The sequence below is a fragment of the Gopherus evgoodei genome, chromosome 1 (assembly GCF_007399415.2).
Source record: "Gopherus evgoodei ecotype Sinaloan lineage chromosome 1, rGopEvg1_v1.p, whole genome shotgun sequence".
NCBI classification, from domain to species: Eukaryota; Metazoa; Chordata; order Testudines; family Testudinidae; genus Gopherus; species Gopherus evgoodei.
In genome coordinates, this window is record NC_044322.1 from 68,121,979 (window position 1) to 68,146,523 (window position 24,545).

Genomic DNA, 24,545 nt, shown 5'->3' on the forward strand with positions numbered 1-24,545 from the left:
CACTGGGTTACACAGCCCAGTCTCTGGCCCAAATGAGAATATCAACACTGCTATTTTTAACCCCATAGCACAAGGCCCAGTCAATCGAAGCTCTGACTCTGAGGTCACTCTCATGAGTGTTTTTTGCAGTATAGACATACCTTAGCCACTATTGGCTACATGAGGAGTTGAAGATTCTCAGTACCTCATATGAGAAGCTCAGCATTTTATAGGATTAAGCCATCTTTCTGTAAAGGGACTGTTGGCCCTGTGCTGATACTTAATGGTGGGGGGGGGTTTTGGGTGGTCATCTCCCAATACCAGGAAAAAGGGAATTGGTCAAAAAGAAGTCAAGATCCTGAGACTGATAGTCCCCAAGGCCAATGGGGAGAGGCCAACACTCCCAGTCAGCTGGATTGACAAGGCAGACAGGCTAATGAGGGAGTCAATAGGCCAGGGACCATTTTCCATCAGAGCTAGGGGCAGAAGAAAGCCAAGGACAGTGCAGCTGCCAGAGCTGATCTGGAGAGGAAACAGCAGGCCATAACCTGGGGGGCCAGAGCAGCAGCCCAGAGCCGGGGAGCCAGAACAGCAGAGATCAACTGTGCTGGCAATGAGACAGGACCGAGCTACAGTGGAAAGCTGCAGGGTCAGGGTTGGGATAGTGGAAAGCAAGCTGTGCCACAAATGATACTGGAGCCGAGCATGGTGAGCAATTGGGAAAAATGCGGTGGCAACCCTGTGCAGAGAGGGCCAAGCAGAGGCAGACATCACCAGACAAGAGGGCCTTGAAGGCTGGACTGGGTGGGAGGACATGAACCCGACAGGAGGGCCAATACTGGGGAGAAGGGTCCCACCACTTAGAGCCCGAAGGCACGTAGCCACCACTAGAACAGGTGTCTTATATGTGGTATCACTGCACATCCAGGTCCTAGGTAGGAGGCCTGGGACGTGTAAGGAATAGAATCTGAATTTTCTTGAGTTCCAGAGACTATTGTTTACGGTGTTTGCATGGCCCTCTTGTGGAGTTCTGGATCCTTTCACCTTTTCCCTTATTCATTTACAGTTGCTGATTAATTAATAGTATGTGGCTTAAACTCAATCACTGCAATCACTGGGTCAGGAAAGTGGCTGGTGAGGAGTACCCCAGGGCCGGGGCACCTTAACATCTGCCTTGAGTGATGATGAGATTGAGTGTTAACCCCCCCCCCAGGGATCCTGGGCCCAGCCTTATCAGGATTACAGGGACTCCATCGCATAGGGGAGAGGAAAAGGAGTCCTTGATGTCAGGCAGGCAGGTAGGGAGTTGGGGTGGGGACTCAGATCCTTTCACCATATGATTCCACCGGGGTAGTGTAGAAGGCAGAAAAATTCCCCACAATAGCAGGACCATCCTCCACTTACACTTCTTTAAAGTGTCAGACATCCCAAGAATTAATAGCAGTTATGGTGCTAAAGCTGGTCAAAATATTCAGTTGACTAAGAACAATTCATTCCTGGGGTTTGTCCCCTTCTTCATTTATATATGGTTTTACAAATCTGTCAGAACTGTCTGATGAGTTTTTTATTGAATGTATTTGGGCCTTTGGGTTTTTACATATTAATCTAAAAGCAGTAGGAGAAACTAAAGATAATGGGGAGCACTTTAGGGAAAGACTTAGCAGGAGATAAGCAATCCTATGCATTTTTAGTATGTATCTGTGTATAGTTTCTTATGTGGCCCTCTTATCCTCTCACTCATTGATGTACTGGTTATCCTCACAACACTCCTGTAAGGTAGAGAAGTCTGTTTTCCCTGTTTTACAGATGGATAAGAGATACAGAGAAAAGTGGGCAATATGATAAATGCTGAGTGCTCTGGCCCCATTCCAGCAAAGCTTCAGTCAGTGGGACTAGATACATGGTTAAAGTTAAACATGTGCTTAATTACTTTGCTGGTTCTGAGGCCAAATGCTCCACGGCTGGGCCTGCCCTTAGACCAAATGGCGCTCCAGGTGAGAAGTGTCTTCAGCACGTCACCATCATTTGTTAAACTTTTGAATACTTTATTTTTTTATTACATTTGTAGCCAATTTCATGACTGTGATGCATGATGTGCATGCCTGACTTATTCCTATCATGTAAGATGATACATTTACACACTAAGATCTGTAAATCTGTATTTATTCACGGCATATATAAGCAAATAAAATAATTGTTTCCTCTAAGCCTGTAGAAACATTTTAATTTTAAGTATAATTGAAATGTACTAACACCAAGAAATTGAATTATGCACCAACATTGGGTAGACCAGTATTAAATAGTGTTACAATAGGTGACAGCCTTAGAATGTTAACCCTAGTCCTTTAGTTCAAAAGGTCATTTTTCTCACCTTTGGCCTCATGAACTGAAGTACAACATCAGAGAGATTCAAGGACTGACCAATGGCATTTTCAAGTGATAAAATAGCAAACAAGGTCAGTCTCTCATCAGCCATCATTGATCGAAGATATGTTTTAATGAACTGAGCTTCAAAAAGCTGAGCTCACCACTCACGACTTTGTCTGGCAGCATGAGCAGAATCCTGAAAGCTAACCACACATTAGGAAAAGTGTCCTTTAGCTCTGCATCATGAATGAATTGGAGAACTCAGAGTGAAGAGTGCTTCCCGTGTGGCAAAAGGTGACAGATGTTGTTCAATTTGACATACAGGTCTTTATCACTGACGTCCAAACATTCCCCAGATGTCAGCATCTGGTGAAAGTTTGTACAATTGTTCAAAAGTATTTTCCTGTCTGCCAGCAGCTTACTAAGATCATACAAAATAAAAAACAAACAAACAAAAAACAAGTCTTTCTGTGGTGCTTCATTTGTCCAAACCTTTCTTCAATGGACACATGAGCAGTTTCAATGAGTGAGCAAAAAAACTTCCTCTTGAATTTTTCTTCTGAGCTTCCCATCACCTCATGTCTGCCCTCATAACCAAAGTGTCTCTTCTTCTGATGAATACAAGTTTCTTTGAAGACACACTCAACTCCTCAGTTTTCCACCATTTCTTTGGCAGCAGTGATGACATCTTCAAATCTGTTGTCTTTGTAGGCCACAGCAAAATCAAGGAAGCTTTTCATCAAAGTAGTAGCAGTCCCGATGTCCATCAGCTGAGTTTGTAACGCCTTGCTTACCACATTTACTTAGAACAGGATCAGACATGCCAAACCCATGAAAAAAAGCAGAAATTGGGCTTGTTTTTGGCTTGTTGCTTGTTGCTTCTTATTTTGTTTTTATTTTTTTGATTGGCTCCCAGCAAGCAGGGACAAGAGGGGGAGAGAATCAGGGGTGCTCAGTGTGCTCACCACAGTCCACGACAGCACACCATGGGGATTCAGTCACATGGAGTGTTGAGGTTCTTAGAGATTTGCTTGTTTTGAAATGGGATTAATTTGATTTTTGGCTTCTTGTGAACATCAGGGTGCTTATTTACCATGTGAAAGTTGGCAACTGTGAACAGGATATCATGCCAAACCACTACTGAGACTACTAAAGTCAGTGATCTATTTTGTCAGGCTTTGCACCTCATGTCAGATTCTGGCCTTGGCTTTACTTGACTATCCCAATAAGGACATGGCTGAAAATATTCTAGGACAGAGGTCTGCAACCTTTGGCACGCAGCTTACCAGGGTAAGCCCCCTAGCAGGCCGGACCAGTTTGTTTACCTGCCATGTCCGCAGATTCGGCCGATCGTGGGTCCCACTGGCTGTGGTTCACCGTCCCAGGCCAATGCGGGCAGAGGGAAGCTCTGCGGGCCAAGGGATGTGCTGGCCGCCGCTTCCCGCCACCCCCCTTGGCCTGGGACAGTGAACTGTGGCTAGTGAGAGCCAAGATCAGCTGAACCTGCAGACACAGCAGATAAACAAACAGGCCCGGCCTGCCATGGGGCTTACCCTGTCAAGTCATGTGCCAGAGGTTGCCAACCCCTGTTCTAGGATGTTCGAGGAAAATGTAATTCTAAGAAAGTCTGGAAGGTTCCATGTGATTCTACAAAAGTCCAGAACATTGTAGGATGCTAGTGAAAAGTGAATCCACATATGGAATATCTGAAACATTTTACTTCAAACATTCTATTTTACCTTTTGTCATTAACAACAGTAACAGCACCCTGAACCACACCACGTGGTCGCCTCCTCTTAAATCTGGCCAGCGTCATAGGACTGAGCACTAAGTTACTTTTTTAAGGAAAAATAGGAAGTCTGGGCAGAACTGGGAACTGAATCCAGGACTCCTATAAAAACACTCAAGAATGCCACTCTTTCTCATGCCACTTTGCTCCTGCGCAGAGCCCATTTGCCACTCACAGTGAAGACATTTTCTCAGAGGTACCAACATTCTCCTGCATGCCCAAATGTGTGCATTCATATGCAACAGCCATAGTGACATGAACAAAAGCTCTTCCCAAAACATTTTTGCACAAAGGCTGACCACATAAAATGAAAAAAAAAAAAAAACTACATTGAATTATGGGTGGGATTTAGCAAACAAGCTTGCAAATACATTTTCCTGCTATTTGCAAGATATCATATTTAATTGCTTTCAAGAACTCAGATGCTTAAAGAGTGCCCAGTGCTTAGTTAAGGTGCAGTTTATATAATTCACAAATTAGAAAGCTTTCAAGTTTGTTCCTGTTAGTATAGCATTCTTTACATATGAGAGAAGCCTAAGTTTCTTAAAGATCCTTAGTTTTTGGTGTAATGGGGGAAGGGAGGAGATAGGCAGCTACACAGACATATCTCTAAGGAAATTGCAAATGATTATAAGGAATTTTGCTTCTTATCAGAAGCATAAATTTAATCCTATTATAGGAAATGCCACTATGTCAATCCATTAATAATTAAATATGAATTAATTGATGTAGAAGAAGTATATTACATAGGATTAAGGCTTTGCAGTAACAAAATTATATATTTTTGGATTCTTGTCAATTTAACATTGTCTTTATGATGTACAAATTGAACTAATTTTATGACCCATATGAAGTTACATAGTAATCTTCAAGACAGTCCCAAAAGTCATCACATTGGAGTATTAGCCATGATTACCAGGAGGAAAGGAGGAAAGGTTCATTTTATTTTAAAATTCAAGACAAAAATATTTGCTAAAACTAGGAATTTTCATAGTTAATAATAAATTGTGATATATTTGAAAACATTTGGAATTATTCCTTATTGTTCAGTGTAACATGACAAAAGAATACAGAGAGATCGCTATTAAAAAAGAGCAAAGAATGGAAAAATTTCCTTCAAGTACTTGAATTCAAATATACATATTGCTCTGACTGTGCTAACAATGGTTTGGTGCTCACTTTCTCTGAAAACTTTAGTAGTCAAGTTTCACTAGCAAATATACAAAATTATTTGCTAAAAGTAAATTTCATAGTCTACTTCTAAGTAACTACCTTCCCAGTCAATACTGTATTTGGTGCATTTCTATAAGTCGTAAGGCAGTGTTTCTCAAACTGGGGTCGCCACTTGTGTGGGGAAAGCCCCTGGTGGGCCGGGCAGTTTTTTTTTTTAACCTGTGTCGTCTGCAGGTCCAGCCAATCGAGGCTTTCACTGGCAGCGGTTCGCTGCTCCAGGCCAATGGGAGCTGCTGGAAGCAGCGCAGGCCGAGGGACTTACTGGCCGCCACTTCCAGCAGCTCCTATTGGCTTGCAGTGGTGAACCGCAGCCAGTGGGAGCCGTGATCGGCTGGACCTGTGAACGGGGCAGGTAAACAAACTGGCCCAGCCCGCCAGGGGCTTTCCCTACACAAGGATTGACCCCAGTCTGAGAAACACTGATGTAAGGTATATTTTCTGTTTCCTGTTGGGATACTTGTATAAATAACCAACACAGGGGGAATTTCAAATTATACATTCCATTTTAATATTTGCAATTCACATTTAATACTGTGCTGGTTAAGTGGTACGTCATTCAGAAAATTCACAGACTGAAAAGAGAAGTTTAAATTAGGTAAATCTGTTATTTGCTGTGCATTATTCACTAAATTCTAATTGCCATACAGTGGTATCTGGAATATTTCAGTTACTTTTTAATCCATTGTAAATCCATGTCTATATGAGAGATTTGCCTGGATTCCACCAATGTGACTGCACCATGCAAATTCCAAGTGTAAACAAGGGGTGGCATGGTTTACACCAGTGCATATAACCTTGATTTCAAACCAGGGCCGTCCAGAGAGGGGGCAAGTGGGGCAATTTGCCCCTGGCCCCACCTCTGCCTTCCCCCATGCCCTGGCACCTCAGCACGCCGTGTCCAGGAACGGCCGTGGACAGAGCTAAACCGGCCTGGATCCAATGGGGCCTGAGCTCCTCCCTGCTCAGAACCACGTGGTAAAGGGGCAGGGCTGCGAGCTCTGGTCCTGCCGGAGCCACGCTGCTGCAGTGCTGTCCAGGGCCAGGGCAGCTCCTGGACGTGGCGCACTGATGCTCTGAGAGAGGGGAGAGGTGGGGGTAACTCAGGAGCAGCCATGGACAGAGCTAAAGTAGCATGGCTCCAGCGGGGCCTGAGCTTCTCCCCACTCAGAGCCACATGGTAAGGGGGTGGGGCTGCAAACTCCGGACCGAATGGCTGGAGCTCAGGCCCTGCTGGAGTCAGGCCGCTCCAGTGCTGTCCAGGGCCACTCCTGGACATGGCGCGCTGAGGCTCCAGGAGAGGGGAGAGGCGGGGGTAAGCAACATGGCAGGGGGCAGGGGCCGGGGCCGGAGCCGAGGGAGGTTGGATAAGGGGCAGGGAGTCCCGGAGACAGTCAGGAGACATGGAAGGGGCAGAGGTTCTGGGGGGGCAGTCAGGGGACAGGAGATGAGGGGTTCGATTATGGGTGTTCTGGGGGTCTGTCAAGACTTGGCGGGGGGGGCGGATAGGGGTCAGGTCAGTCAGGGGACAGGGAACAGGGGGGCTTGGTAGGGGATGAGCTCCTGGGGTGGTAGTTGGAGGGTCTTGGGGGGGGGGCAGTGAAAGGACAAGGATCAAGATGGGTTGGGGATTCTGAGGGGGGCAGTTGCTGGGCAGGAAGTGGATGGGGGTCGAATAGGGGGCAGGACTTGGTTGTCTGAGGAAGCACAGCCTTCCCTACTCTAAAGCTCATTCAGCAGTTTGACGCTTGCAGACAGCTATTGAACACAAAGAGCCAAGCTGTTATTTTTTCCATGGGGGATGGATCACATGAGAAGAGCAATATTCTATACCACCTACCTCCTTCCCAACCCTACCAAGGGAGACCCCCACTCCGCTGCATTTCCCAAGGCTCCAGGGGGTTAATTCAGTGGTTCTCAAACTTTTGTACTGGTGACTCCTTTCACATAGCAAACATCTGAGTGTGACCCCCCCCTTATAAATTAAAAACACTTTTTTATATATTTAACACTATTATAAATGCTGCAGGCAAAGCAGGGTTTGCAGTGGAGGCTGACAGCTCATGACCCCTAGTAATAACCTTGTGACCCCGAGGGGTACCGACCCCTAGTTTGAGAACCCCTGTGTTAATTTACTTTTAGCACCCTGTGTCCATTCACATGCATATGCTATTTTGAGCATTTCAGTTTTCACAAACATAGGCTCATCCCAGATTCTGGAACAAGCTCAAATGCTCAGTTCGTGGAATATGTACATAAGCTATAGTAAAGACAAAGTGCATCTGATGAAGTGGGTATTCACCCACGAAAGCTCATGCTCCAAAATGTCTGTTAGTCTATAATGTGCCACAGGATTCTTTGCTGCTTTTACAGATCCAGACTAACATGGCTACCCCTCTGATAGTAAAGAGAAACTCACAGTAACCATCTCCAGTTTGTGAGGGACCCCATGGAGCCAGTCTCTAGGAAACAGATACATTCATGGTGGTAAGTCCATTAATGGCTATTAGCCAGGATGGGTAAGGAATGGTGTCCCTAGCCTCTGTTTGTCAGAGGGTGGAGATGGATGGCAGGAGAGAGATCACTTGATCATTACCTGTAGGTTCACTCCCTATGGGGCACTTGGTATTGGCCACTGTTGGTAGACAGGATACTGGGCTGGATGGACCTTTGGTCTGACCCAGTATGGCCATTCTTATGTTCTTATGTTCTAAGCTAAATGAACCCAACGTTATGGAGAAAGCTATGAGTCAAGGAAGCCAGCAGAGTATCAGAAACCTGGAAAAATCACTGACTGGATGGGCTCAGGCATTTGGTCACAAGCTGAGGTGGTTCAAAAGTTTTGGATTTTTTTAAGCAGATTTTTTTTATTCTTTCTTTAAACAAACACAACAAGCAGCAAATATTTGGCCACACACTTCTGAAACCCAAAACCATGTTCAGGTTTTGGCAGACTAATTTCAGCTTTTCAATTAAAAAAAACACAATAAATTTTGAAGGAAAGCAGAAATTGTCCGTGATTTTTTTTCTGCGTTTTAAAAAACCCCTAGTTTTCAATCCAAAAAAAGTGTTGACGGAAAATATTTGTCCAACCCTTTTAATGAGCTTTAGTGCCTTTTAGCACTAGCTGATGCTGAGAACCAGTGATACCTTGTAAAGGTGACTTGAAAAGAAGTTTTCTTAAAACTGGGTTTGTGCCCAGATGCGGAAGGTTTTTGAAAGTTTATTTTTCTCAGGGCTGTGGAGGGGGGGCAAGTGGGGCAATTTGCCTCGGGCCGCACAGGGGCCCCCATGAGAATATTGTATTCTATAGTATTGCAACTTTTTTTATGGAAGGGGCCCCTGAAATTGCTTTGTCCCAGGCCCCCTGAATCCTCTGAGTGGCCGTGTTTCAAATAGGGGTAGGCTTAGGGTTGCCAACTTTCTGACTCCAGAAAACCGAACACCCTTGCCCCACTCCCTGCCCCACCCCCACTTCTCCACCCCACTCCCTCCATCACTCACTCTCCCCCAACCTTGCTCACATGCTCATTTTCACTGAGCTGGGGCAGGAGTGTAGGAGGTGTGAGGGCTCTGGCTGGGAGTGCAAGCTCAAAGGTGAAGGGTTTGGGGTGTGAGAGGGGGTGCTGGGCTAGAGGATGGAGCTGAGGGATTCGGCATGTGGGAGGGGGCTCCAGGATGGGGCAGACAGTTAGGAATGGGGGGGTAAGGCTCCAGCTGTGGGGGAAAGCAGTGGTGTGGGATCAAGGATGAGGGGTATGGGGTACAGGAGGGGGCTCTGAGCTGGGGTAGAAGGGTTCAGATTGTGGCAGGGGAATTAGAGCTGGGGGAGGGGATTTGGGGTGCGGGGCAGGCTCCAGGCAGCACTTACCTGAGATGGCTCCCGGAAGTGGTGACCTGTCCTCTGGCTCCTATGTGCAGCGGCGGCCAGGGAGGTGATGTGCGAGGCCCAGGACCCCAAGCACTTCCCTCACAGCTCCCATTGGCCATAGTTACTGCCCAATGGGAGCTGCAGAGTTGGCGCTTGGGGCATGGTCAGCACACAAAGCCTCCCTGGCCACCCCTGTGCCTAAAGGCTGAAGGGATATGTTGCTGCTTCCAGGAGCTGCATGGAGCCAGAGCAGGCAGGGAGCCTGCCTTAGCCCCGCTGCGCTGCCAATCAGACTTTTAACGTCCCAGTGAGTAGTGCTGACCAGAGCTAAAAGGGTCACTTTTCAATTGGGTGTTCTGGTCGAAAATCAGATGCCTGAAAACTCCAGGTAGGGTCCACCAGTGTAATTACTAAGAGCTGGATCATAGCTTGCCCTAACATGGCTGCACCAGGCTATAAAAAAATATAACCTCCCCACTTTCCCTTCTCTGCCACCACATTAGGGCTCCCTGGACATTGGGTCTGGGTGTGGTGGAGGCATAGACTGAGAATAGGTTCTGTGTGCTTGCAAATTTCACAAACCCCTCCCCATGAAGCTGCTTGGAAGAACTGGGGAAAGCCTCAGCTGTGTGTATCCCAAAAGAGCAGCCCCCAGAGCTGAGCTGGTCTGAGGTGAAAACGTGCTACAACCAGTAAAGAAAGTATGGGAGGAATTGTGATTGGGATAATTCATCTAAATGATGGTATCATACTCAGGTCATTGAGCAAAAGTCCTCTCTAGCCCTAATTAATTAAGATAAACAATATCGTTTTTTCAGTAACCATTACAACCATTTGACACAGAGATAAAATGAGGTACCAAGATTAAACTAATCCATGGCAGAGTAGGAAATAGAATCCAGGAGTTCTAAGCTTGTCACCTCCTCTAACCACTAGACTACGCTCCTCTCTTCCCTTATTTTCCATCTCATCAATATGATTATGTGGACTTTGGTTTCCTTTATATTTATTGTCCTGGCACTATTGTGAGTATGATATTTACAACATTCTTTCAGCTCTTGTACAAGCTCACTTTGTTCTCTCTTCTCTCACTGTCTCTCTTGCTGAGAATTTTGTACATAATGTGCCAGCATATCATAATAGACTAATACTGTTATTAGCCCTGAAGCACTGTAGGACAATTATAACATTTTAAATGTTGTTATTGGGTGAATTTCAGTTGGCCCTTAGGAATAGATAAATTAAGATCTTAAACAAACAAAAACAACAAAACCTACATTATTTCTCCAGCAACCTAGCTAGTGATTTCCAAGTGTGTGGCTGCAACCTAAACAAAATCACAAAATCAAAAATCACTGTGCTTAATTCTAGTTGACAAATACTTTCACACCTATTGGCAAACAGTCAGCTGCAGTTGAATAGACCAAATTGTAAAGCTCAGATGAAAGCCAATAACTGTCTGCCTTCTTTCCCCTCTGAAGCACACTAAGGGGCTGTGTCAAAAAAGTCAGACTTTTTTTTAGATGGCCAAAATACACATTTGTGCATTAGTATTATTATTTTGTCTGTACTTTCTAATGAAGGAAAAGTATTTTACAGGCTGCCACTTCAGAGCACAATCATTTGATGGACAGAATGGAAATATTTAGAAGCCATGTGTTATTAAATTGCCCACAAAAGGAAATAAACTAGGGAAACTGGGGCAGCAAGCATCAGTGGTGGTATTTGTTCTGAGTATTATTTAATTTGTGGTACCATCCAAAGCAACCACTTTGCAACCACTAAAAAACACACACTCTCTGTCCCAAAGAGTTTACAGTCTGAAAATGATCAAACAACACATAACCAAATATATAGTAATCATGGAGGTGAATAAGGCCTCCATAAAGAGTCCAGAATCTATATTTTGACTCCTTTAATCTTCTTTGTAAAGGAAAATAAACCAGAAAAGATATTGGGTCAGATCATCTGCTACATTCAAGGAGCATACAATGAGGAGAGGGGCTGTCTGGAAGTTAGCAGGAAGTTGTTTTCTGGGTGAGTCTCTTAGCACAACTTCGAACAGCATGCAGTTTACTACAAATTATGACAATATCTCCAAGGAACTTAAATGACAGCCACAGCTTGGTAGAGGCAGGAAACCCCAGTCACATGCCCTTTGCTGTGGCCATATTACCTATTCTTCTGGCAGAGAGTAGGTGACTTAGAAACTATTCCATTCCCATGGTCAGTTTAACTTTCTCCATGGCCAAATTCCAAAAATAGTATAGCACAAAATGGCTAAAACCATACCCAAGTATTTAGCCTGTCAAGTGTCAAAGTGCCATTGCTACCAAAAAGTCCATTTACCAAGACAGGTATAGACAACAAGCTCTGAAGAGGTTTTAGTTGGTGGTGGTGATGGTCTGTTGGTGCAATAGACCAGCACCTCTTTACAGAAGCAAAACTACATTAGCAATGCAAATGTCTAGAGGTTCTAGTAGCAGCTTACAGACCAACAAAGAGTTATATCAGTGAACCATATAATTCAGAAGGGAGCTTTCAAAAACAAATGTCCATCTACTTGTCTGAATGTAAGTTTAAAGAAATGTCCTTCAACTGCTGTCAACACTTTCTGAAAATAAATATTCCATACACGTGGACAAAAAAGTTGAGCCACTGCTTTTTTACCAAATAAGCAAGTGGCCATTGCCATCTTCCAGATACAGTATTCACCTTAAAATTCTAGACCACATTTCTTCCGTTGCTGGAGAAATGCCTCAGGAAGGTTTTAGCAAAAATTTCTGGATTGTCATAACGAACATACATCCTCTGGTGTTCCCATCTTCTTGTATCTACCTTGTCTCTACCTAGCAACAGTTAGTAGACATTCCATTACTACTTTAAACCAAACCGCACTATAGAAATAAGGAAAGTGGTAAGTTACTGGTGCAAGCTTTCAGTTTAAGCCTTTTGGTTTGATGCCTTGAGCCAAAGGAAAAGTGGATCAACAGGTTAATACAGCATTACTTTAAATTATAACACAATTAGTTTTAGGTTACAGTTAAAAATACAAAGTCTTTGGAAAAAATGGTTGAGCAAGATTCTTTCCAATGTCCTCCCATTATGAAAAATACTTCATAATGGCAGGATGAAAGAAAACAAAATTGGAAAAATTATAGAAACATATTTTCTCAATAATTTTAATTATATATTTGTCATATTCTAATTTTTTACCTTCCTTGTTCTGTTTCCTAGATCTCTTACACTTTCTCTTCTCATGGGCCCAGTTGCCCTTCCAGCAACAGTTCGTGGTCCAATGGTCGCATTCAATTCACTTTCTTTTCAGAAACTAATCTGAGAATAGTAAAAAGTCTTAAAATTAGTTTGAAAAATGATAGTTCAAAGAGGCTGGAATGTCACCAAAAGCTAATATTGGAAATGTTATTTTCATGGGGAAACATAACTTTCACTCCCCCACACACGCCTTTTTCTTCCCCTCTTGCTAAGCTGAGCTCTACTGGGATCCTTTAAGGTTTTCCTCCTACTGAAGAAATTGACTCAAGAGCCTTCAACTAGCTTTTAATTAAGCTTTTCAATGTCAATTTATGGTTAAAAGCTATCTGGCTCCTTTCTGTAGCTCTATTGATCACTGCAGACAGAGACAGGCTCCAAGTTTTTTTGCCTCCAGCAAAAAAAAATTCCCGAGTCCCCTCCGGCCCCGCCCCAACTCCGCCCCTTCCCTGCCCCATTCCAACCCCTTCCCCAAATCCCCAGCCCCACCTCCTCCCACAGGTGTGCCGCATTTCCCCTCCTACCCCCGGGAGGGAGGGGGGAGAAGCGGAGCGGTGGCGCGCTAGGAGGAGGAGGTGGAGGTGGAGGTGAGATGTGGGGAAGCGGTTCCTCTGCCCCCCCAAAGGGTTGCTACCTGTGGCGCCCCCCACCGCCGCAGCTCAGCTCTGCTCCGCCTGCTCCCCTGAGCGCACTGCCGACGCTCCGCTTCTCCCCCTCCATCCCTCTCTCCCAGGCTTGCTGCCAAACAGCTGATTCGCGCGGCAAGCCTGGGAGGGAGTGGGGAGAAGCGGAGCAGCGGCACACTCAGGGGAGCAGGCAGCAGTGGAGCGGAGATGAGCTGGGGCCGGTCGGTTCCTCTGGCCCCCCGGCTTACTTCCTGTGGCCCTCCCCATGCCCCCTACTGCCACAGCTCACTTCTGCTCAGGGCTGGCTCCCGGCTTTTTGCACCCCAAGCGAAAAAAAAAAGTGCTGCCCCAAGATCATGCTTGGAGGGCTGGTGCCTTGAGCGGCCCTGACTGCAGCTGGGCTGGAAAGAGAGGCAGCAGTTGGGTATACCTTTATATTTGAGGTGGCATTGGGGAGATACCTGTCATATCTAAAACACGAGGATGATCTGTAGCCTTGCTAGACAAATTAAGTGTACTTGGGGCAAGGAGTAAGAAGGAAAAGGTGGCATAATAGGAATAGGGCATTTTTGCTTGTATAATTAGATGATGAGGTCACAGCTACACAGCGTTGGGCTCAAATTGTGCAACAAGTCATCATTACGTGCTTTTTGCAGTCACTGTCTCATTATGTCTCTTATGATGCCATTAGGCCATTGCAACTGTAGTTTCTTCTCGTTCTTCAGAAATCCTGTAATTTACTCTGTTATATTGCTTTACCCAACTGTTTGTTTGCTCATCTATAGAAGTGAGATCACATTTTGATCATAACATCTTCTGATTGATTTGGGGAAAAAAAACCCAAAACCTCTGAACTTTCTAAACTATTTGACAAGCTGTCTAGATTTTTGTGTATGTGAAAAGTGTCAAAGCTTTTATGAATCCTAAATGTCTTCATTTTCTCTCTTTAGTCATAACCCTGGTCTAGCCAGCAGGGGACACTGTGAGACCATGTTGATTAATCATTCCCAAAAGAACCATTGCCTTTTTTGTATATTATGCTTTGTTTTTAAGTAGTCTTATTGTACTCCAAAAAAACCACAGTATTCACCCCTGAAAGCAACTTGCCTTCTCTGGTCTCTTTTTCAGATGGTACCTTAAAGGACAAATAATAATAATAATAACCCTAAAGTGAAATTTTTCAAACACTGGCAAATAAGCCCCTCAAAACTTGCAAGCTTACTGCCACTTGCTAAGTAGGCTCACCTTTCCTCATATGCCTTAAAGGGACTCATGAATCATAAATAGTGAGCCTCAAACATTCAGCAGCAACTCTTCCAAATAAAGCAGCAGAATATTAAAAGCAGCAAAGAATCCTGTGGCACCTTATAGACTAACAGACGTTTGTCTATAACAGACGATGCATGCATCTGAGGAAGTGGGTATTCACCCACGAAAGCTCATGCTCCAAAACGTCTGTTAGTCTATAAGGTGCCACAGGATTCTTTGCTGCTTTTACAGATCCAGACTAACACGGCTACCCTCTGATACTTGACAGAATATTAAAATATCATAAGCAATGGACCAGCACCTCTGTTGAAAACTATGTAAACAGTGAAAAGAAGATCACTGGGCTGAACTCATTTTCATCTGATTTACAATCAGTTAAAAAAAACCAGCTTTTTATTTGTTTTTACAAAAAAGTACTCTACAATCATCATTAAAAAAAGAACATGTTGTCCATGCCATACAAGGCTGCAATCAGACTAGTAATTTCATCAAAGAGACAGGATAGGAAACCAACAGACAAAGGGTGGGATTCATGAAGGGATTTAGGAGTTCCAATGCTGAACTTCACAGCTCTTGGCACAACTCACAGGAAAAAACATTGTGATCCACAAAGCTGAGTTAGATAAAATGATTGGGGGGAAGACAGGAGCCTAGGAATGTGATCCACAAGAGTCAGCACACTAGATATTTGTAGATTCCAAGGCCAGAAGAGACCATTGTGATCTGAAAGCCTCATCTCCTGTATAACATAGGTCATAGAACTTTCCCAATGTAATTCGTAGAGGTGGGAAACTGCCTGCATTAGCCAACGGGAGATGCTGGCGAGATGGTGTTTGCTAATCCCCACCCCTCGCCCAGAGACAGTCATCAAAGTCCAGGCTTCAGAGAGGCGCAGATCTCCACTTAGACCTGGAACCAGCCACCTGGAATAAATAAGGTGGCTGTCATGGTCTAATCCCCACTCTGAACCTTAGCGTCCAAAAGATGGGGTACCAACATGAATTCCTCTAAGCTCAATTACCAGCTTAGTACCCGTAGCGCTGCCACCAACCAGGAATTCCAGTGCCTGATACACTCTGGTCACTCCAAAACCTTGCCCGGGGACCCCCAAGACCCACACCCTCTGGATCTTAACACAAGGAAAGTAAACGCTTTCCTTCACCGTTGCCTCTCCCAGGCTTCCCCTCCCTGGGTTACCCTGGAAGATCACTGTGATTCAAACTCCTTGAATCACAAAACAGAGAGGACAATTCACCTTCCTCCCTCCTTCTCTTTCCCCCTCCCAGACTCTTCCTGAGAGAAAGTAATCCTGGCACAGAGAGAAATAAGCCTCTCTCTCCCTCTTCCCTCCTTTCTCCCCACCAGTTCCCTGGTGAATCCAGACCCTGTCCCTTGGGGTCTCACCAGAATAAAAAAACAATTAGGTTCTTAAACAAGAAAAGCTTTTTAATTAAAGAAAGAAAAAACAGTAAAAATTATCTTTGTAAATTTTAAAAAAATGGAATAGGTACAGGGTCTTTCAGCTATAGACACTGGGAACACCCTCCCAGCCTAAGTATACAAGTACAAATTAAAATCTTTTCAGCAAAATACCAATTTGAACTCCTTTCAGCTAAATACACATTTGAACTTCTTCCAACCAAATACACATTTGCAAATAAAGAAAACAACCATAATCCTAACTTGCTTTATCTACCTAGTACTCACTAGTCTGAACTTATAAGAGCCTGTATTGGAGAATTGGAGAGAAACCTGGTTGCACGTCTGACCCCTCTGAGCCATCAGAGTGAACAACAACCAAAACTAACAGCACAGCCAAAAAACGTCCCTCCCTCAAGATTTCAAAGTATCCTGTCCTCTGATTGGTCCTCTGGTCAGGTGACAGCCAGGCTTACTGAACTTGTTAACCCTTTACAGTCAGAGAGATATAAAGTACTTCTGTGCTATTAACTTTTCTTATCTGTTTATGACAGTGGCTTAGTTATCTGAGGGAAAGAGTTAGGTGCCTGTGTGGCTCCACACAAAATTCAACAGAGAGAGGAGATGGTGGTCATGCCCATGTTATAACTTTTAGACCAGTGGTTACAGCACTCACCTGAGAGGGGAAAGACCCAGGTTAAATTCCCCACCTCTCTGCCACAGTGGGAGAAAGGATTTGAAAGGCAGGGGGAAAAGGGGAGTCCACAGGAGAGTGCACTAACCACAGAGCAATGAGATCTCCTGACATGGGGCGCCTTCAATCTCTTCTGTTGAAGATGGTCTGCTGTGGTCTCACACTTGTGTGTTCTCTCTCTGGCCCAATGACTATATATAAGTATTTATTTATAGAGGAACTGTTATTGGGCCGGAGAGTGAATAGTTCTTTCACTCTGTCTTGTGGGTGGGTGAGATTCTGTGGCCTGCGTTGTGCAGGAGGTCAGAGTAGATGACCCAAATGGTCCTTTCTGACCTTAAAGTCTATGATTCTTGAATTGTTTGAGAGAGACTGTAACAATGCCCTGGACTGGGAATGTGAGTAGTAGGAAGTGGCTCAGGGAGGCAGCCTTGGAGCACTCCAGGGTGCTTTATATTGCTGCTGTTCATAGGGCTTTAGGTCAGAGCTTTGTAGAAAGGGAGGCCCTGGGCTCCCATACCAGCCAGCCACAAAGGTGGCATAAACTTCCTCCTCACTTGAGATGAGGAAGGTAGAGACATAGTAACCCCTGAGGTAAGAGTCTGAGGCATTCAGGGGCCCAAAATTGGACCTCAAACTCCTTTTGCCGGGATATTGCACTTTTGTACTTCATTGGACACTGTTACCTCAGAAAGGGGTCAACTTCCGTGGTGATCTGACTAGAACAATGAGTTATTATCTACCAGAAGAGAGACCACCACTTTGCCAGAACGATCACTGACACAGGATGTTAGAGATGGGGTGAGTTGTGATCCAGGGCGGTAGCCACTAGATGGTACCACTGGTAACCCCAGCCCCATCACAAATGATGGAAAATACAGGCATAGTCCCAGGTCCACTGTAAGGTATAAAGCAGGCCTGCACAACTGCAGGCCTGCAGACTTTGGCTATGAGGCCTTATTGCCCTGTGAACCCAGAGTATCTCTGTTGATCCTGGCTGCTAGACCTTACTGCCCTACAAACTCAGGGTATCTCTATTAACTCTGGCTACTAGGTCTCACTGCCCTGTGAGCCAGGATATCTCTATTGACCCTAACCACTAGGTATTATTGCCCTCTGAACCCTATTAACACTAGCTGCTAGGCCATACTGCCCTGCAAGCCCAGGTAATTCTATGGACTCTGGCTGTTAGGCCTCACTGTCCTGCAGAGAAGGGCTACCCAACTGTCTTGAGCCACGAGGCCTACTGCCCTGAGGATAAGGGCAACTCTATTGATTTTAAGCCTTAGGTCTCATGACCTAGAGACAGAGGGCAACTCAAAGGATGGGTGAACTCACCCTGCATTGGATGGGCCCCCCCAGCCCATCACAGGCAGAGAGAGAAAAGGGAAAGATTTGGGAAAAAGGTGGCTGATGGACAGCTAAAACAGGTGGCCCAACAGCAGCAGCAACAGAACCAGCTGCCTTAACAAATGGTCTCTCAGCAACAACAGTAAGCAGCAATGAGAATGGCAACAGGCCTGATCCTACAAGTCGTAACATGCTTGCAACCTCAGGGGACAGCTATGAATGTGCAGTGTGACCTCTAAGCGTGGCACCAGCCCTACATATTCTGGTAAAGGTCAAAGTCAGGATATGAAGATAACCCAGAAGCTTTTCTTATCATCTTTGAGCAGGTCACCACTGCATGCCATGGCAACCTTAGCATGGGGCTGTTCTGTTGGCACCATATCTGACAGTAATAACTCAAGCTGCATATTGCAGGTCTCAATACTATAGCCAAACAAGACTATGAAGGGTCAGAGCAGCCATCCTGGATGACTTTGACATCATAGCCAAAATCCATCAACAGCACCTTCACTAGGGCCGAACTTGAGTAGTGGCCCAGAGCTTTATAGAACATCATTGTTGATGATGCCAACTCAAAAACTGAACTGGGGAGCAGGTCGCCGAACGGATCATTGTGGACCAGTTCATGCAGATCCTCCCAGCTCGGGAATAGGAGTGGGTACTGTGACTTAGACCCCAGATATTAGCTAATGTTTTAGACTGACAGAGAATTATATGGCTGCCAAAGGTCTGATCCCTGAAACACCATGGTCTGAAGTTGTTCATCCCAGATCTAACAGCCAGGCAAGGAAGGCAACCTCTGGGAAACTGTATACCTGGTCCAAGTCCACTGACAATTTGGCCTCATGTGGACCAAAAGACTGAGATTAAGTACAGCTTCAAAGAATTGTACTCCCTCTGGATCTCCAATTCCCCCCAGGAGAGCAGTGGTGATGGGTTCATTGAGAAGATGTTGCTTTGTGTGTTGGCAGCAGGGTCATTTCCACCGCAAGTGCCCCTTTTTGGACTGCAACTATGAGCAGGCATGGACAGTTGAAACTAAGGCTTGGAGAAGAGGCCCAGCAAAAATATTAGTCTCATTACAGGTCAATGGAGTGGAGATGCCAGAACTAAGAGAGTCAGGCTACAATCTAGCTTTGGTTAGGGAACAAGTATCAGGCCCTGGGAGCACCTCCAAAAACACTATCTCTAATGTATGCATGGAGATGGATGACCATGTCCCATAAGGGAGGTGCAGTTAGCAGTGGGGAACCATTGGGTCTTGGTCCCAATTCTAGCCTACATTCTAGCCCAAGTCTTGGCTGGGGAGTTGAAGTATTTCAGGGAAATCATAAAATCATAGGTTGACTGCCCCCCCAAAGTTGACTGAATCACCCAGAGAGACCTCTAAGTCAAAGGCACCTGAAGAGTTGGAAGGGATTGGGAAGACAGAAGATCCCAAAGAAAGGACCTCTTGACAAGCACAGAATTCCCCCTAGCCTCCTGCAACTGTAAAATCAATAGGAATCCCATGTCCCTTGCATTTGTACCTGCTAGCAAAAGAATATAAGGGTGGTCATACAGGTTCAGACCAAAATCCATGTAGCCCAGTGTCCTGTCTTCTGACAGTGGCCAATACCAAGTGCCCCAGAGGGAATGAACAGAACAGGTAATCATCAAGTGATGCATCCTCTGTTGCCCATTCTTAGCTTCTGGAAAATGAGGCTAGGGACACCATCCTGGCCCTAGTGGCAGATGTGGACTTTGTAGATAAACAGAAGAAAGACCTGACCCTAAGCAGGGCATGCAAACAGCTCACCTAAATGACAAAGTGATCAACTCACAACTGATGAAACAGTGGTCCTGGTTTGAACTTAGAGAAGAGGGGCTATACTGCATGTCACAGGACCCCCAAATGGAGAAATAAGGGCATAGGTCCTGGTCCTGAGGACATTCCTCAGGGAAATATTATGGATGGCCCATGCAGTACCTTGCAGGGAACTTTGGGGCAAGAAAAGAGTCTTGAAAGGATGGCATTCAGGTTTTACTGACCAAGCATACATAAAGAAATTAAATATCACTGTGCATTGTGCCCTGAGTGGTGGCCATCTTAAAGGTCTTTGACATCATGTCATCATGGCCAGAATCCATCAACAGCAAACCCAAAAGGTACTGTTAGTGTCTCTCCCAGTAGTGAGAGTACCTTTCAAAAAGATTGGTATGGATTTGGTAGGGCAGCAGAAAAAAAAGCATGATCTTGTTGATACTATGCTATATGGTATTCCAAAGCCATCCTCTTCTTCTCAACAATTAAAGTGGCCATCACAGACCAACTGATGAAAATCTTGTTCACGTAGAAATACTGAAGGAGATACTGACTAACCAAAGGACCAGTTTTATACCAAAGTTAAATGAAGATTTGGAAGAACCAAGAGATCTTTCTTACCGTGTCCTTCCCATTTAAGTATGAGATATGAGATTGGCCAGCAGGCACCCATAGTCTGAGAGCTTTAACCAGTGTGAATGGGGGAAAAACTCTGTTCCAAAATAAAGTAGCAAATAAAGTGAGTAGCCAAAGGTTTTCCCTCAGCATTTTCAGCCTTTCTTGGTTGGACCCACCTAGCCTATCATCTTGTGGATACAGAGGCTTGAAAAAAGGTCAGTTCTTCAGGCCCTCCCACAAAAAATGTGGGAGACAGTCCACTGAGAACTATAGGCTGTATTCGATCCCATAATGAGTGGATAAGTTCCATCTTACTTGTGCCAAAGCAGGATGGATCAAACTTGTTTGTTCATTTTCTTCCTGAAAGTAAATGCGACATCAACATTTGATGCATACCCTATGCCTAGGGAGGATGAGCTGCTGGAGAGTCTAGAGGACACCAAACACATCACCACCCTTGATCTGACAAAATGGTATTGGCAGATCCCTTTGTTGACTGAGTCACAAGAAAAAATAAAAACAAAAACAAGAGAGACACATTCTCCACCATCAGATATCAGATAGAAGTGTAGCCGTGGTAGTCTGGATCTGTAAAAGCGGCAAAAAGTCCTGTGTCACCTTATAGATTTGGAGCATGATGCATCCGACGAAGTGAGTATTCACCCATGAAATCTCATGCTCCAATACGTTTGTTAGTCTACAAGGTGCCACAGAACTCTTTGCCGATTCTCTACCATGTTTGCCCTTAATCAGTTCAACACCAAACCAATTGGTCTTCTTGAGGTTGCAGCCACCTTCCAATGTCTAATGAAATGGTCACTGTGGTTTCATGGAGAGTGTGCTGTGGCATACAGTGACATAGTCATTTATATACAATTGGAATAAATATATAAGGCAAGTCACTGTTGTCCTACAAACCCTTAAGGAGGCAGGAGTGATGACTAACCAAGTAAAATTTAGGTTGTCCAGCCAGGAAGTGACTGATTTTGGCCATTCAATGGGAGGCAGAAAATTAAGGCCACTGTTTGGCAAAGCTCAAGTCATCATAATCCCCTGTCTGGGCCCCACAGAAAACAATTACAGCACTTCCTGGGCTTAGCCAGCTATTATAGGAGCTTTGTGCTGAATTTTGCCACATTTGTGATGCTCCTGACAGAAGTAGTGAATGATGCAAGAACTCTAAAGCACCAGCTAAGTCAGGAGTCAATCCTCTTACACCTAGACTTTTTGAGACAATTCATCCTTGAGATGGATGCCTCTGATGTGACCTCAGGGTAGTATAGTCTCAGGACTTTAAAGAAAAGAAATCCCCGGTGGTAATTATTTGTTAGGAAACTCTTTCCTCCTAGTGACAGACCATGGCCACCTCTGCTAGTTAAACACAGTGAAAAATACTAACCCACAGACTATGCAAAGATACCTCTCCTGGCAACCCTAGTTTCCAAATATTTTACCAGCTAGGAAGGGTCACAAGAATACAAATTTCTTCTAATAGAAAGGAGCAGAAGAAGGTTCCCAAACAAGTGAAGTTCTGGAACAACCTTCCAAGGAAAGTAGTGGGGGCAAAAGACATATCTGGCTTCTAGACTAAGCTTGATAAGTTTTTGGAGGGGATGGTATGATGGGATAGCCTAATTTTGGCAATTAATTTGGCAATTGATCTTTGATTATCAGCAGGTAAGTATGCCCAGTGGTCTATGATGGATGTTAGATGAGGTGGGATCTGAGTTACTACAGAGAATTCTTTCCTGGGTGCTGGCTGATGAGTCTTGCCCACATGCTCAGGGTTTAACTGAACGCCATATTTGGGGTCGGGAAGGAATTTTCCTCCAGGGCAGATTGGCAGAGGCCCTGGAGGTTTTTTACCTTCTTCTGCAGCATGGGGCATGAGTCACTTGCTGGAGGATTCTCTGCAGCTTAAACCACAAGTTAAGGACTTAAATAACTCAGACATAGGTTAGGGGGTTGTTACAGGAGTGGGTGAGTGAGATTCTGTGGCCTGCATTGTGCAGGAGGTCAGACTAGATGATCATAATGGTCCCTTCTGATCTTAAAGTCTATGAGTCTATAAGAACCGCAGCCATGGGCTGTAGGGGGAGGATATGTAAGAAGTAGACAAATCCCACACTGAGATAGGAGAGGTTAAGGAGCAATTCTGGGGTCAAATGGCTCTGCCCCACCATAGCTAAAGAGCATGCTCCCACTGGAACAGAAGTTTAAAAGAAAGCCAGACAACTCAGAAAGTGTGTGGAGTGAGGATAGAAGATACAATAAGCAGATCCCAAGAGCTTCTGAGTAAGGGTACAGTGGGAGTCCTTGCTGCAGAGAAGGGGGTTCTGCAAGCAGCATCTACCACAGACCTCAAAGGAGGGTGCAGCCTGTCCTTGAGGAAGAAGAACCCTTCACTCTGTCTTATTATAGATTGTTTGAGATGCTGTGACCATGCCCTGAAGTGGGAACCTGGGTAATAGAAAGTGGCCCAGAGAGGCAGCCTTGAAGCACTCCAGGGGAGTTGATATTGCTGTTGTTAAAGGACTTTGGGTCAAAGCCTGGTAGAAAGGGAGGGCCTGGGCTCCCGTACCAGCCAGCCATCAGAGAGTCATAATCCCGCCCCTTCTTGAGAGAAGGGGGACAGAGACATTGTAAGTCCTGAAGTATAAGCATGAGGCATTTAGGTCCCAGAGTTGGGCTGCAAACTCCTTTTGTGGGGATGTTGGACTTCTGTACTTTGCTGAACACTGTTACTCCAAAAAGGGGTGAACCTCAGTGGTGACCTGGCTGGACGGCTGAGTTACTATCTACCAGAAGAGAGACCACCACCAAAGTGGTGCGACCATCAGCAGGAAATACTACAGCTGGGGAAGAGTGATGACCTGGGGATCTAACCAATAGGCATAGTAACTGGCAAATACAGCCTCATCACATGTCCTTTAAGAAAAGTCCTATATATAGGAATCTACACCATGAGCCAGAAAGAACACAGAAGAGATGTCTGTCTTCTTTAATTGTTTGTAATGGAAATTCCTATAAAAGCCTTTTGAATTTCTATATAATTGTACAGAATGAAATCAACAAGAGTTTTCCAGAACAGCAGAAGTGCTTCAGGCTAGTTACCAGGTTTATTTTGTTTGTTTGTTTGTTTTTAAACCATTAAAATATAGAATTATTTCAGTAAAAGACAATTTCAGGTAAAGTTTAACATCTCACTTCTGATATATTCCCAAATAAATAAAATGCTTTTCTAATCCATTATCAAGTTCCAAGAAGTCTGTGTCACCATAGCAACATTACTTTTTGTTAAAGCAATCAAAAGAAATGGCTATGGTAGTTTACAAAGGGTCATAGAACATGGGATTGCAACTGGAAAATTTAAAAAAAGTAATCCTATCCATGTCTTCTCATTCCAATTAATTTTAAAAATGCTGTCAGATTAGATGTGAAGTTTTATTTTTTTCTGCTGCTTACCAGGTTGATGCCAGTGTGGGTGCTATAGATTATGGAGCTCTTATGTATATAACACCACTTTTGTTATCCAATCATACTAGTGAGTATGATAAGCAGAGGAGAAGAGGATTATGTCACAGACATCATTACTGTATAAATTACTATTTAATAACTTCTTTGCTGTGTGTCAGGGAACATATCTCTCAATTTTACCAATTAATGTATTGATGAAAAACACAGTAAATTCAGTTGTGTAACTAAAAAGCCAAAGCATTTAAATTGTTCCTGTCTGAACATACAATTTTCAATCACGTTTTTTAATTGTCTCATAGAATAGAACAAAAAGGCAACCTAAATGATTGTAAATTCTCCATAGACACAAACCGAAAATATACTGCATTCTCTTGATTCTATACATTTCAAATGCTCTTGGAATTAGAATAAACACGTTTGTACTTAAAATTGTATTCTCACAAGTAACAGTTATGTGTTCACACTATTGTGTTATTGGATCAGATCTAGCAAACATTGTCTTACAAGAGTTATCCAAACCCTAGCCCTAGCAACTGTCTGAGTGGAACCCCAAATTGTTACCTTTTTTGTTTTGTTTTTGTAATGTCATCAGTGAAGAATCTTTAACAGAGTGCTGGTACAGGCTATAAACTTTGACTCCATATTTTCTTGTTTGTTCATCTCTAATAACAATAATCCATTTTGTTTACTTTTTTCAGTGGGTACCAACATTAAATTGTTTTTTTCTATCACCAACTGGACTTATAATCAATGGGTAGAACCAAAAGCAAACATTCAGT